General features: G+C 30.7%; 1 protein-coding gene and 1 long non-coding RNA gene across 5 annotated transcripts in view; both read left to right on the forward strand.

Moving 5' to 3' along the window:
* LOC123653621 overlaps window positions 1–9,733 on the forward strand; it is a 61,277-nt gene extending 51,544 nt beyond the window's left edge. For both annotated transcript variants that reach the window (XR_006743130.1, XR_006743131.1), the window contains one exon: window positions 9,543–9,733. This is a non-coding gene — a long non-coding RNA (uncharacterized LOC123653621). The remainder of the gene's footprint in view (window positions 1–9,542) is intronic.
* Window positions 1–12,183, forward strand: part of LOC123653619 (RNA-binding protein Musashi homolog Rbp6) — a 540,105-nt gene that overhangs the window by 92,568 nt on the left and 435,354 nt on the right. The window lies entirely within an intron of this gene.

Here is a 12,183-nt window from a genome sequence, read left to right on the forward strand (position 1 = left end):
TACGTTCACGTTGCCGGCTAAATTGATTATTATTCGGACGCTATACTTAAAAATAATAAACATTTTTTCTATTTGTTATTGATACTTTTTAAATCGAGTAATATATTAGAACTTTAATAAAGCTCCAATTTAATTTATAAGATAACATTGTAACTAGTTGAGACATTACTATAAATTAAATTGTCTTTCAAAATCAAAATGTTAATTGGAACATTAAAGAATATAGAAACGTTTTAAGTGTTAAAGATGATAAAAATAACTTAATTAACGAGTGGACGTACATTAATCAAATAACTGTACAGTTGGCATTCCATTTATCTTCATTCTCTCATAGATTTTTTTAAAAACATATTTGAGTTTAAAATGTTTTTGTGTAGCTATTGTTTCAGATAGGATAATTAAAAGACATCGCATTATATCTATATTAAAGAAAATAAGATAAATATCTATAACACACACACGGTTTCGTTTGTTCCTACAGTAAGTAACTTAATGTTAGTGTTCAGATAGCTGTCGACTGGTAAAGCTATATTTTTTTCTATAAACATACATATGAATAATACATATATATATATATTACACCAAGTCTCGGGATAGAAATCGAACCCACAACCTCGGAGCAGAAAGCTACAAACTGCGCCAACGGGCTAGTCAAAAATTATATTGATAGATTGTATAAAATCGTTAAAATTCTATTAATATAAAGAAATTTTCACGTTCTGTTTATTAAATTTTATTTTCCAAGCGGTTCATTTACTCGAGAGCGAGAGATAATTAAATTCTTCAAAATCTTCATTTCATTAGAAAAATGTTTGAGGGCTTTTAGTGGATTTACTTATTATATAATAATGTCCACTGTAGAGTGTGATAGATAGTGAGTATTCGATAATTGTGGACGGTCCTCGCCTCAGCGGCATCGCGCACCTGCATTAATTACAAGATTTAACGTCATCCTTCCATTTAAAAGGTAAAAGCCCACTCCACTTTCTTTGTTCGCCTTTGTGTACTTATTAAAACGAAAGATTAATTACGATAACGAATTTTAAGAATTCGCAACATTGTTGACTCGGCGGTATTCAGAATTTAATTTAAAAATTCCGAAGTTTAACGAGACAGGTGAACCAAACTGCTAAGCGCGTTATGAATTTCGCTCCACTGTAGTTTCGTGAATTTTTCCCGCGGACTCTGCGAACTTTATGGCTTATCCTTCGAGCGTATTCGTATAGAATTTTTTAAATCTAGATAAAAATTTTACACGGCTTTTTCACTCTTATACATTAAAATTCAAAATTCCAGCTGACCGGCAATCTTTGTTATGAAACGGTTGCATCGTTTTGAAAAGCTCGACTCTTTTTCAGTAAAACGCGTATTATCAATGCGAATATTAATGTTCAATATTTTGCTTTTATGAAAATTTTCACAGCTAGCTTGTATCAGCACAATCTGTTTTATTTTCCAATTACCATTAAGCGAAACAGTGCTTTATTATTTTATGAGAACGATAAAAATTGGATATGAACTCAATTTGTTAGAGAGCTTGCGTTAATTCAGCTACTTAAATAGATTTATCGATGACATTAGTTTCCAAAAATAAATCCAGTATAAATTTATTGTATCTGCATACATGCTTAATCCACGTAGGCCAACGCTCCTGTCGTTTCTGCTTTAATTAAGAGACTTAACCTCTTCGTTAATGATGGCGGGTCGGACATTACAGATAATAACTTTGCTTAGACCTCAATTAGGCAACTGTAACCACCCATAATGTACTTACAATACGTGGAAGGAGAGTAAAGTGTACATGTAAACTTTTCTTGAATTCAAAGTGCGAGTATAATATTATCAATAATATTATTTTAATAATTAAATGCAGGTAGTATTAGAAATTTCTGATAAAGAAGTAAATCAGTGATTTTATCGTATTTTTGACTCCGGATCAAAAGACCGGGTTGCACAGCTTTAGCTGAGTAAAGGATAAACCGTAATGAGCATTTACCTATGCAATAAACTGGCATTACATTTCTAAAGAACTGCAATAAACAAGCTGACTACGTGTATATGAACTCATTTCATGCGAAATTAAAAATGAATATGCGGTGCTATTTTAAATACTACTTTGACAGTGTACAAAATTACACAATAATATTTTAAAAGATATTCATCGAATCATATTCTACACTTTCAGTAGGTACTTGTCATTGGCAAAATCATCGGCGAAAAGCTGATGGAGCCATAGTCTTTAAAGAAGAAGAAGAAGAATCATATTCATTCAAGTTAATATTAACGTCTCTGTTAAACCTTAAAGGTCAATTGTATTTTTGTTTAAAGTATATTTGTAATTTATAAAAAAAACAAAAAAAAAAATAGGCATTTTAGTCTTTGGAGTCTACAAACTCCCCGTTACGAATCTGTACCATACAAATGCGGTCGAAGTGTAAGTTTTATGAGGAAATTGTGTCAGTGACGTTAAAAACTTTATAAATTTAATATTATAACTATCAACACTTTGTCAAAAAATCATACCCAAGATTTATGTAGAAAACGTTAGAAAGTTATATTCAGATATACTCTTCTTAGCGAAATTTTGTAATGAAATTCTGCTCTAGGTTTCTTATTTAATAGTTACTTATAATAAAACATATAATAGCAAAAAAAAAATGCAATAATTATTAAATGAACATATAAATTATATTTCACAATCAAACGACGATTTTTAAGTTTATATTGAATTATTTATATATTTATAGTTATTAATACGTTTGAATGATTTAAATGGAAATAAATCTTGACCAAAATGGCTTGTTAAATAAAATACTCTGACGCTGGCTTGATAAATAAAATCATCTAAAAGACAGAATGATTTATTATTTTTCATTCTTGACAGATAGAAGTAACTATGAGAGTTTTTTTTTTTTCATACAAGTTAAGTATCGGAACAAGCCACCATCAAAGTTAAAAGCGGTCATTAAAACAGCAGTAAATCTCGCTAACAGGCCACTTTGTTGCAATATTACTACTAATTTAAATTTTGTTAATTATCGACTATAAAGTTTACATTGTATCCGGTAAGTTTAAGTCGGTCAAAAAGTTAATTTTACTTGTATTATATATTTATCGAAATATATTATTTATATTTAATTTAATAGTAATACTTTCATTCTTAGTTGAAAATTGTTTTTTTATTTATTTTTTCAATATTATTAATGTAAATGTATAATTAATTAATGATTATTTAATTTTTATTTTAATATTAGAGTTTTACCGACATATTTAGGTAGAAATAAGGATTCAGATAGAGAGCATTTTTGCTTATTGAATCCAGCTGTACGATACTCCTTCTTTAGCCATACTTTATTTATAATGTGCTAATTACAGAAAATACCGGTTGGCATCAATAAATTCTTTTAGTGTTTGATAGACCCTTTAACGAGGAAAGCTATGGGCTATTTTTTCCTTAAATTAACACAATAATTTAGCTAATTTTTTTGGTTAATATACTAGGGACTGACGCCGCGTTGGCGCAACGGTAACAGCCATGGATTGTACCTGTTGCGCTGGCGGTTGCTGGTTTGATCCCCGCACATGACAAACATTTGTATTGGCCATACAGGTGTTTACCGTTGTCTGGGTGTTTGTCCAGTCCTTGTGAGTCTCCTCACCGTGCCTCGGGGAGCACGTTAACGGTCGGTTCACGGTCGGTCCCGGTTGTTATCATGTACACCTGATAGCGATCGTTACTCATAGTAGGGTTCGTATATCCGCCAACCCTCATTACAGCAGCGTGGTGGATTAAGCTCTGATCCTTCTCCTACATGGAAAGAGGCCTATGTCCAGTAGTGGGATATTACAGCCTGAAGCTTAAACTACTAGGGAAAAATCCTTGTAATTATATAATAGAAATAGACTATTGTGACATAAACATTAGATCAGTCAGTAAATCTTAAGTTATCTTCCGTTGACACTACAACACGACAGCTTCTCTCCATAACGATTAATGTGTCAGTATTTAGAACTCTATATATGATTATTAGTGGTATTGATTTTCTTGTTATTTATGTACAAAATATTTCTGCTAATGTAAAAAAAGACATAAGAAAAAAAATGCTACCTAAAATACATATTTGACTATAATTTTGCCTAATTCTTTAAGTATTATGTAGTATACACGTTTACTGTCAAAATACGAATTCCAACATGGAAAATATGTTAATTTGTTTTTGACAAATACTGAATACAGTTACTTAGTATATTTTTCCAATATTATATCAAACACTAGTGATATAGCAACAGTATATAATAAAAAAACAATATGAAATATTCAAGAGTTCAAACTATTCCGGTTTGAATAACACAATTCAAGATCATATTGACTGACAGAATTACCAATTCCGATATTTTTGAAAATTATACAGTTCATCGACGATTACTGAGATGTTGTAGAAATAATCAATTTAATCGGAAGGAAATGTCCAACGTTCATTTAATATAATTGTGTAAATGAATAAAATATTGCAAGAGCAGGAGAAATAAAAAACTACACAAATTAACATATTGAAATTTATAGCAAGTGAAAACGTGAATGAGTTCTAGTATTACGATAACAACATTCGAATTATTAGATAATATTTTATCTAAAAACAATAATTAACTCGGTACAGAACTTAGTCGTAACAAGAAAGCATTCTAAACACACAATGTGCAAATTGTTGAATTTATCAATACATAAAACCTCGTACAATATCGTATATTTTCAGGGATATGACATGCTTTGTTGGGGTTTTAGGAGGTATTATGTTCTGATAGGATTAAATCCCAATCTCTTTTTGTTACCTTCACAAAGATAATTGTAGTGGCTTCCTATGCCCGTTTCATAAATGATTACTCGAAATAAATATTCATTATACATTATATTGTATAACGATCAATTGTTTGTGTAAAATGATTTCTATATTGTGGTACTTTTTTGTAATTTTCCCAATCTAGAAAAATCTTGTATTTATGTATTCTTTGTTCTATATCTTAGGATATAGTCATATATTTTATACTATACCTTCACTATGTACTTAGACGTCTGTTACGGTTTCCAGTCATTTGATTTTATTTATAGTTATTGTCACTCTACTACTATCACGATTCGTAGTGAGATGTTTGACAGCTTTTGTAACATTTTTTTTATACAACTCAGCAAACAAGCGTACGATTTACCTGATTGTAAGCGATTAAAGATTAAGCGTCTTCGGTGCGACAAAGCCAGCCCTGCGGTCACCAACCCGCCTGCCCAGCGTGGTGACTATGGGCAAAACACAGGAGTTCACGTTATTTTTGGCGTAAACTCGCGGAGGCCTATGTCTAACAGTGGACTGTATAGGCTGTAATGATGATAATGATGAAGCGATTACTGTAGCTTATAGACACCTGCAACACCAGAAGCATCTTAAGCGCGTTGCCGAACTAACCCCCCCCCCCCCCCTCAGGAGCTCTGGTCACCTTACTCACTATCACATTTAGATGATGCATATTACAATAAGTCGAAGTAAATATTAAACTGAAATTAGTACCTAGTTTACGAGTTCAAATCAATGTCTTTTCTCTTCAAATTGTTGTAAGATTTTAATTAGATATAGACGGTTGCTAAGACCAAAGGACGTTAGATTATTTTGTTTGTCTTTAAATTAATGCGCAGTAGTGTACTAAAATTAATAACTACATTGTATTTTTCATCTATAGATTCTATAGAAGTCTATACATTCCGTGATTTAACTTACAAGTAATCTCAAATACATAAATAGTGTTACACTTTTATTTAAAGTTTTTATCTGAAAAACCCTTTCCTATTAATTGTTAAACTACTAAAATGGTTTGGTGGTAGTGAATGTTATTTTTGTGCCAATTTACAGTTTTGATTTTAGCTCAGAGGAGATTATTAACAATATCTATTTTTGGTCTAGATGTTTATGCTAGTTCTACCGTGTCGTAGAGTGAAGTCGGCTGCAATTGTTATTAAAACATCTGACGATAACAATAATAGTCTTTGTTCTTGCTGTTAAATTATCTGTTAACTTTCAAATAATTAGCGTAGAGGGCCAAGCCCCTAATCCTTCTTATATACGGAGAAATGTCCTTTGCCCAGCAATGGGAAGTTTGTAAACCGTATCAGTTCAGTTTAATCACATACATGATCAATTAATTCAAATTTAAGGCCTCGTCGTAAATAAACATTCCTTAAAAGATAATCCCTGAAATTCTCAATTAATTACTATTATTACCGTATAAATTTAGTTTGCCTGTTTTAGTTTTACTCAAATTCGTTTAAGTGTAAAATATTTAATATTTTTTTTCATATTTTTTTAATATATTTTATTAATTCCACGCGATTTTTTTTAAATAAAATATTTTATTTAGTACCAACACTAAAGTTCTTCGGATAATTTACAGATTTAAAATTCAGTTCTATTTTCAGTTTATCCCTCTGCACATCACTGGCCTATTGAAAAAAAAACAGTTATCGTAAAACGAACTCGGTTTAATTAAAACAGTATTCGTAATTATCAAAATACGAGTAATCGACAGCACTATCAAGCATTACCTGTAAATTAAAATTGGTGTTTAAACTTTTTAATGTAGTTGTGCATTTTATTTAAATAAATAAATTTTTAATTTTTAACATACCTACTTACACATTTGTCTATTTTTGAAGTAGTTAAAGTAATAGTTCAAAGAATGGACAAAAATAAAAATAAAAGATTGTTTTTTTTTTCTTTTTAAGAATGGACAAAATTTTTGAAAGTCAAAATATAATTAAGATTTATAGATCATTAAAGCGATATCAAATAAAATTATATTGATTTAATCTGTATAGATAAAAAACAAATCACTCAATTGTATGTACGCGTACTTTTAACTTCCGATAAAATGTTGTTTTTTTTTTGTTTTCGTTATTGTTCAGACCAAATTGTTAAATTCACAAAAAAAAAATTGATAATGGCAGTACGAAGATGGGTATCTTTGTACTGCTGTATTATATATATTTTTTAGCATCAGGTAGTTAATTACAAATAAGTCTTACAGTAATAAGTACGTTTAAGATAGTTAGTAGTTAGTAAGTTACGTTTTTGATATCGTCATACTATTTATAATAAATAAATTTCCAATCTAATAGTATGTTTTTAAAGATTTATTAAATAAAAATTGACAATCAAACCAACAATCGTTTCGAACTTACTATATTTTTACCCTTTATTTTACTCTACGTTTTATTTAATGTTTTTTATTTGTTACTTATTTAAAGGTTAACTTTACATCTTTATGCATTAAAATATTACCTTTAAGGCAATTTAAATGCCCACACATAAGATAAGTTGAAACTTAGAATTAATATCATTATAAATTATAATTTGAAGAGCCAGTTGTCACAGTTCGCAGTGTCCTTGCTTTCTGCTTCTAGGGTTGCCGGTTCGATACTCGGTTCGAGTCTAGTTGTGGTATACGCATTTACTTATTATATGTATTACTACTATGTATGTATTTATATATCATTATTATCATGTATTTATAGAAAAAAATGTAGTTATATCAGCTGGCTATTACCTACAACACAAGCAATTAGTTACTTACCTTATAAATTGACCAACCGTGTCTGTATTTTATAGATATTTAATAGATACTAGTGGTCATCCAGTGGTCGAAATTCGACTATAATTAATTTAAATTATAAGTCTGAACATTATTAAGGTTTTAATGAATTTGTTATGGTTATATTTGACAATCAGGAAAGACAAACAATATATATCTAGAATTTATTTTCAATTTGACTACAGACTTTAACCATAAACAAAAGAGTATATATGCGTATGTATGTCAAATACATTATTTATACATATTTAAAAATAATATTACCATTCTGCACTCCTTCCTTATATGAACTATAAGTGTACGAAATTTCATACTCCTCCGTCCGCGTAATTTTTGTAAAAAGGGATATAAAGTTTTTGCTTCACATTCATATATAGATAATTATTAATAATCAACATAAATATGTCACTAGAGTATCGGGGACGAAAATATGCTCGGCGAATGCGATGAGTATTTTAAATATAAACTATGCATGATTTAGTGGTTCAACCACGTTATGTGCACGACGCTGCGAAATGTTGTGTCGAAATCTTTAGTGATTTATTTGATAAAACGATTGTTGGGAACGTATCCGTCACCACTTGTTCGTCAATATATGCGTGTCATGCATCACGCATTGGTCGTACCCGCGGTCGCGTCATACTCTTGTGACCAAACCTTTATCATGTCTGATAATTGTAATTATGTAATAGTGTGAAAGTAATGACTTTTAAATGTCCCATTATTATATTGAAGAATATTTCACGCTCTTAAAAAAGTTTTTGGTTTATATCCCGTTATGTTATTTATTTCATATAAATTCATGAAAGTAACAGTTTGCCATTTTGATATAATTATGCTAACACAGATGTTTTAAATACGTTAAAACTTTGAAATTCTAACTAATGGGATATTGTTTTGGTTTATTTAAATTTGTTTTTCTCGTCTATTGCGTCAGCGGGCAATAGCCTAGTTGGCCGACGCGATCGTCATGTGACTGATGCTAATTCCCGCTATACTCCAATGTCTAAAACTGATCTGTACTGACTTTATTTTTAAATTAACTTGCACGTACTACGTACAAAGTGGCCGTTTTCATCGGTTATTATAAAAGCGTTGTTGTAATTTGAAATGTAAACATCAATTTATTTTACACGGTATTTACGCGTCTGTCCCAGTAATAACAATCTTCTAAGCTCGACCGACCGCTTCTTAACTTCGGGAAATTTTTGAAGTTTTTAACTAATATGCACTCTATTGTATTCTAGGAAACGTCATTATTGCGTACACGGTTTTGCAGAAATGGTAGTAAAAGCTTCGTGCCTTGTTGCGCTCAATGTTTTCATAACAGATGTTAGTGGTTCAACTCCTCGTTAAAATGACCTCGATAAACACTGCTAAATGAATTAGCTGATAAATATATAGCACTACTATAACTACTTTGAGGAAAAATTAAATTGACAATATAACAAACTCTCTCATATAAAATATTAGAACTACAAATACTAAAAGACAAAACAGTTTGTTTTACCGATCTTTTTTGATTTTATTACTTAGGTAATATTTTATCTTTTGTCTAATATTTATTTCCCTTGTTCAAAAGAAATTATGCGGTCTAAAATAATAATAATGGATTCGAAGTATTTCGGGTGTATGGGGAATGGTTAAGATGCGTCTCATTACGTCGGGCGTTTGATAAATGAGCCTATTGGAAAACGCCTTGGCACGCCTCTGCCGTCACGATGACAGTTTATAAATGAGTTTTATATTGTCTATTCGCACCTAAGCTTCATCTGATAACCGATCAGGAATACGGCTTAAAACGTCAACTCGTTTCATTCATTTTGCGACTAGACCAACTTAGACGGCTGGTTGAAATGTTTGGCAAATGTCCAGCGTCGTAAATTAACGCAATTGTTTTTTATTTTCAGGTAAATCGCCGAAAGATACGGAGACAAGCGGTTCCTTAAGATTTGTTGGCCGCTTTTCACCATCGCGTGACATCTGATACATCTAATGCTTTATTTGGCGAATTTATTTCTGTTTTCGCATGGATTTGAATTGAAAATAGAATTTGTTTACAAAATGTCTGATTATTCTAGAGATAAAAGTTGTAAACGTAGTTTTTTTTTTATAGCAAATGTCAATATAATTACAATAGTATTCGATGAAAATTTTATATTGATTTAAGATTTGTACAATAGTAAATACATTTGAATTTAATGATATAATCATGCAATAAAAATATAACCCTGTTCCTAGCGATAACGATATTTATTATATCTGACGCCTTTATGAATAAAGTAATTTAATTTGTCATAAAAAGATGCATATTTTATCCAGTATAAATACGATATAATTCAATCCAACACGTTTATGTGATTATGAAATAAAAACTCATAACATGTTTAATTATTTTTGTATACCTTTCTCCCTCTACATTTAGTTACAAACTTTTCAATCAAGTTCTAATCTAATTTAAACTAAGTACCGAATTTCTTCAATGAAATTACTTAACCGTTAAAACTAGTTGTGACCACAAAGCAAGTACGCAACCTGGCTTTAAATGACTATTGCCAAACTCGGCACTCAACGTTGCCGTTGTCTGAAGTGGTTTTGGCAGTCGAGCCAACGTCTGTTCGACTTAATCACGCTACACCTTAACCAGGTTTCAGTTCAAGCAAAACTCATAATGAGTTGGAAACGATGTAAGCTTCAACATCGTTTTACCTAACGTAAGTTTTATGCTTGATAGAAGTGTAGTTTTACAAACACCGCTGTCTCTTGTGACGCCGTAATTATAACATCACTGAAGTTATCCACATCAATAAAACTTTGTTTTAATAATGTAGATTCTTAGAACCAGTAGTGTCACAGATTTGTTAGTGCTTGACGTTTAATTTAGATACTGAACTAGTTTTTAGTTAGTACTCAGTTAGTAGTAGACAAATTGTTGGCAATATTTAAAAAAAATATTTCTATTTATTTGAAAAAAAATTATAAGATTTTTAGTATAGCAATACCTACAAAGGAAATTATCCACTAATTTAAAGTTGACAGTGAAAAAAATTAATCGAAATTCTTTGTAGCGAACATGTTATGTTGAATAAAGGTACAGTGATATTGCTATTAAATATGACATAAATATTAAAAATATTTTTTACCCAGTAATCAAAAGGAATCAAAATTTAAAAACTATAGTAAAAGCAATAAATTTGTTGAGCTGTCCCTGCCAAGTGGCGACCATTCGCGATTGTAGATTGATTCGTTGATTGAAGAGTTCCATTCGTTTCAGCCTGTACGAACTGCTAGTCTTAATTACTATCCGAGGTTGGTGTATTGAACCTAGGATATGCTTTGCAGATTTATGAATCGTTCTACCTTCCACCTACGCCGTAATACGTTTGCCGTGTACTGCACTGCACCGATTGACTATAATGACTGATATTAATTTAGTTACATACTACGAGTATACGTATTTAAATCAGAAACTAGCAGTGTTAAATCACTTTATCTTTATTGTCATATATTGATAAGTAGACGCTATAAGCAGGAATTTCATATTATACTAGATGTTTGTTTTACACTGAGGGTTGTAACAAAAAAAGGTAAAAATCGGATAATTGTATCGATTGAAATTTAAAAAAGGTACAACAGCATTTATTCAAAATATTTAACAGTAATTTAAGTTAGAAATATGAATTTCCATTATTCTATCATGATTTTAGTATTGTAATAAATAATCTATACAAATAAATAAAATTGGAGTGTCTGTTTGTAATATGTAAATAACTGCTTTTAGTAAGTGCATAAGGATGTATACAGAGTACCAAAATAACACTTTTTACAATTTTTGTCTGTCTGTCTGTTTGTTCCGGCTAATCTCTGAAACGGCTGGACCGATTTTGACGGGACCTTCACTGACAGATAGCTGATATTTAGAAAAATAGCTGATATATAGAGAGATTTTATTTTTGAAATTAATTTATTTTATAGCTATGCGAACTGAACGCAGACGAAGTCGCGGGCACAGCTAGTTTGACAATAAATATTGGTGTTATATTACTAAAAAGAAGACACCAACTTACGAATCTGTTCGTAACAGTTTGTATTTTACGTCACTGAAATTGTTAACTATGCAAAATATTCTTAAGCTATTGTAATCTCCTATGTAAAAGTTTTTCATATTTAATCAATACTTATAAATTTTTCTTCAAAAGTCCTGTACTGCATGAAAGTAGTAAAAAAATCACATCATTTCTTCACATCTATTTTTATAGCATTTGCAATACCAATTCACTGTAATTCATTCTTTGCATTCAGTCTGTATCATCCCACTGCTGGGAATGGGCCCGTTTCTCCACGAAGGAGAAGGATTGGATCGTAATCCACCACTCTGTTTTACAATGGGTTGGCGGATATGTTCTCTACTATGAGTGACGATCGCTATCACGTATTTGAGATAACAACCGGGACCGATGGCTTAACGTGCTTTCCGAGGCTCGGTGGGATGATCCACAAGTACAGACATCCAAACCGGAAAGGAATATTTGTAAAAATGCAAATATCCAT

This window comes from Melitaea cinxia, chromosome 5, assembly GCF_905220565.1.
Source record: "Melitaea cinxia chromosome 5, ilMelCinx1.1, whole genome shotgun sequence".
Lineage (NCBI taxonomy): Eukaryota > Metazoa > Arthropoda > Insecta > Lepidoptera > Nymphalidae > Melitaea > Melitaea cinxia.